At 45.3% G+C, this 4,198-nt stretch overlaps 1 pseudogene; it reads left to right on the top strand.

Moving 5' to 3' along the window:
* The first annotated feature begins 976 nt into the window (after positions 1–976).
* On the top strand, positions 977–2,986 carry LOC113911675 (annotated as a pseudogene).
* Positions 2,987–4,198: the final 1,212 nt, after the last annotated feature.

The raw sequence follows: 4,198 nt of genomic DNA, 5'->3' as shown, positions 1-4,198 counted from the left end.
CACATCGGCATAAATGGAAGGACAGGTGTTCACAACACCAGGGAGGCAGTGATGTGCGTGAGACAGGGAAACTGGCAGTCCTGCCCAGTGGGTATTGGGCACCTGAGTCTACATCTCCCTTCTTCTGAAAATGGGGAGGCTAAGAGCCACTTTCTGGGGCCAAAGAGAAAGGAAAGGCCACTTGAAAGGGCCCCTGCTCAGAACCAAGCCTTCCTCATGGCAGGGCTCAGAGAGGAGCCACTCTGCTTGAGCCTCTGCCCAAAAACGGTGTATGGTCTGTAAGTACACACATGAGTCTTGTGCGGAGGAGCCCGGGAGGACTCTTACAAAGAGGAACGACTGTAATTCATCTGTGATGCTGCAGAGCACACACAGCAGGTGCCTGGCTCCTCCTGGGTTGACCTGGTGAGTGGTCAAAATCATTGTAAATCATCACCCTTCAGAGGCCGAAGAAAACTTGAAATCATCTCATTGCTCTTACCACATTTATGGTGTTGAGTCTTTGCAGCAAAGTGGTCTGTGAGTCTCTAAAACGATCCTCGGCTTCACTTGCTCTCCGATTTTGCACTTACTGAATGCCGGGCACAGTGCTGAGAGCATGGCTCCCTACAGCATCCAATAGGCAGGTGCCAAGGCCCCTGACCACCATACCGATAAGCCAAGGGAAGGGGATGGAATTGCCCTAATGGTGGCAAGAATTAAATTCTGAGCAGGTGTTACAGGAAGAACTGTGTTTGTAAACATGTATACGAGAGGTGAGGGAGCCTTTTGGGATTACGGGGCTGAGTTAGAACCCCACTCTGGCGTTTGATTAAGTACAGGTTTTCAGGGGTGGTTTAGATGTACTGAAACCTGCCCCTGAGTTCTGCTGAGCTTCCTGGGTATGTGAAGCCAAGAGGCAGTCAAGAAGACAAGGGAGGAGAGGACTTCACACTGTCTGTGGCTCTGCGCACCCTGCGCGCTCCAGCCAGAATACTAGGATCTTCAATGGCAAGAGACAGAGTGATCAGAAGACCGAGATGAATTTTAACTCTATTCTAGAAGAGATTCTTATTAAAAGATCACAGCAGAAAAAGAAGACATCACCGTTAAACTACAAAGAGAGACTTTTTGTGCTAACAAAGTCCGTGTTAACCTACTATGAGGGTCGAGCAGAGAAAAAATACAGAAAGGGATTTATTGATGTTTCAAAAATCAAGTGTGTGGAAATAGTGAAGAATGATGAGGGTGTTATTCCCTGCCAAAATAAATATCCATTTCAGGTTGTTCATGTATTTGCATGTTCATGTATTTGCAAATTATATGCAAAAATTGTTCATTTTTGCACCTAGTGCACAAAGCAGGGACCAGTGGGTGAAGCAGTTAAAAGAAGAAATAAAGAATAACAATAATATTATGATTAAATATCATCCTAAATTTTGGGCAGACGGAAGTTATCAGTGTTGCAGACAAACTGAAAAATTAGCACCTGGATGTGAAAAATATAACATTTTGAGAGTAGTATAAAAAAAGCATTACCTCTAGCACCAGAAACAAAGAAGCGAAGGCCTCCCCCACCAATTCCACCTGAAGAAGAAGAGAATAGTGAAGAAATCGTTGTAGCCATGTATGATTTCCAAGCAACAGAGCCGCATGATCTCAGATTAGAGAGAGGCCAAGAGTATGTTATATTAGAAAAGAATGATGTTCATTGGTGGAGAGCAAGAGATAAATACGGGAGTGAAGGTTATATCCCAAGTAATTATGTAACAGGAAAGAAATCAAACAACTTAGACCAATATGAGTGGTATTGCAGAAATACGAATAGAAGCAAAGCAGAGCAGCTCCTCAGAAGTGAAGATAAAGAAGGTGGTTTCATGGTAAGGGATTCCAGTCAACCAGGCATGTACACAGTCTCCAAAGTTTGGAGGTGAGGGCTCGTCAGGTTTCAGGCATTATCATATAAAGGAAACAACAACATCCCCAAAGAAGTATGATCTGGCAGAAAAACATGCATTTGGTTCAATTCCTGAGATTATTGAATATCATAAGCACAATGCAGCAGGACTTGTCACAAGACTGCAGTACCCAGCTAGTACGAAGGAGAATGCACCAACCACTGCAGGATTCAGCCAGGAAAAATGAGAGATCAATCCTTCAGAGCTGACCTTTATGAGGGAACTGGGCAGCGGACTGTTTGGAGCGGTGAGGATAGGCAAGTGGAGAGCTCAGTACAAAGTGGCAATCAAAGCTATTAGGGAAGGTGCCATGTGTGAGGAAGACTTTATAGAAGAAGCTAAAGTGATGATGAAGCTGACACACCCGAAGGTAGTGCAGCTTTATGGTGTATGCACCCAGCAGAAACCGATTTACATTGTTACCGAGTTCATGGAAAGGGGCTGTCTTCTGAATTTCCTCCCACAGAGACAAGGTCATTTTAGTAGCGATGTGCTGCTGAGCATGTGTCAAGATGTGTGTGAAGGGATGGAGTACCTGGAAAGAACAGCTTCATCCACAGAGATCTGGCTGCCAGAAATTGTCTAGTAAATGAAGCGGGAGTTGTGAAAGTATCAGATTTTGGAATGGCCAGGTATGTTCTGGACGATCAATACACAAGTTCTTCTGATGCAAAATTTCCAGTGAAGTGGTGCCCTCCCAAGGTGTTTAATTACAGCCGCTTTAGTAGCAAATCGGATGTCTGGTCATTTGGTGTTTTAATGTGGGAAATATTCACTGAAGGTAAAATGCCCTTTGAGAAAAACACCAACTATGAAGTGGTAACCATGGTTACCCGGGGCCCCCGACTCTACAGGCCAAAGTTGGCATCCAAATATGTATACGAGGTGATGCTGAGATGCTGGCAGGAGAAACCAGAGGGAAGGCCTTCCTTTGAAGATTTGCTGCGCACAATAGATGAACTAGTTGAGTGTGAAGAAACTTCTGGAAGATAAGTGGTGGTGTGATCCGTGGCGTCCAGATTCCAAAGCATGAGGAAGAAATGGCACTTTGTGGCTAACTTTTAACTTATTTGGCACTTGGACATGTAGACTGTTTTACTTATAAAGTGAAAAAACCTAAAGCATTTGCTTCTAGGCCAGTCCTAGCTCTGGGACTGGATCTTTCAAGTTATGGAAATGCTGCCGGAGAGATGGTGATTAAAAACACTCACTTTTATCACCCCACAAGTACTTGAGCACTCACCATGTGCTAAGTACGATGCCCAGACCCCAAGGTTTTCCCATTTTAGGGGTGTACATGGGGCCATGTTGGCTGGTGTCAATGGAAGGTCAGGATATTTGGGAAAGGAAAGGGAATTAGAGCCTTGTTCCAGCAACCTCTTTCCTTTGACTTCTACAGAATTCTGGGCCTGAGGCATTGTCTAAAATGTGGGTTCTGGATGAATCAGGAACCCATCTTGGATAAGTACCCCTCTTTTGTTTTGAAAACATCCATTTTCAAGACTGACATTATTTGTATGCTGTATATATTGTAAATATATATAATATATAAAGATATATATTTATAAGAAAAAAAAAAGAAGACAAGGGAGGAGACATGTGGGTCCTGTGTCCCCACAGACGCCGGCAGCTAGTAGACGCACAGAGCAGGCCTCTGGCCAGGGGTCTCAGCGCCAGAAAACAGCCAACATGAGGAAGAAAGAATGACTGCGTTTGGGATCTCTGGTCAGCACGTGTTTGGAAGCCCAGATGTCAGGTGGAATAAGACAGTGGCGTGATGCCAAAGATCAAGCAGGTGCTTGCTCACGTCTGAGCCACGGCTTCAGTATGTTTCTAGCATGGAGAGGCATCTTGTCATCAATGCCAACAGAAGTCAGGCAGGGCCGTGCTTGTCACCGCTGGGCAGGTGCTGACGCCCACGCACCCAGGACCCCCAGCCTGCGGCCTGTCGGGGTGCTTGGATTCTTCACATCTGTATAATTGTAATTTCAATTTCAATGCCTAGTTACAATTTTACTTTATTTCTTTTAAAGATTTTACTTACTTATTTGACAGAGAGAGAGACACAGCGAGAGAGGGAACACAAGCAGGGGGAGCGGGAGAGGGAGAAGCAGGCTTCCCGCGGAGCAGGGAGCCCGATGCGGGGCTCGATCCCAGGGATCATGACCTGAGCCGAAGGCAGTTGCTTAACTGACTGAGCCACCCAGGCGCCCCACCTAGTTCCAATTTTAAACAGTTCAAAACATCTTCAGTCTGATGCA

This window comes from Zalophus californianus, chromosome 12 (assembly GCF_009762305.2).
Source record: "Zalophus californianus isolate mZalCal1 chromosome 12, mZalCal1.pri.v2, whole genome shotgun sequence".
NCBI classification, from domain to species: domain Eukaryota; kingdom Metazoa; phylum Chordata; class Mammalia; order Carnivora; family Otariidae; genus Zalophus; species Zalophus californianus.
This window is presented reverse-complemented; position numbering and strand designations above follow the sequence as displayed.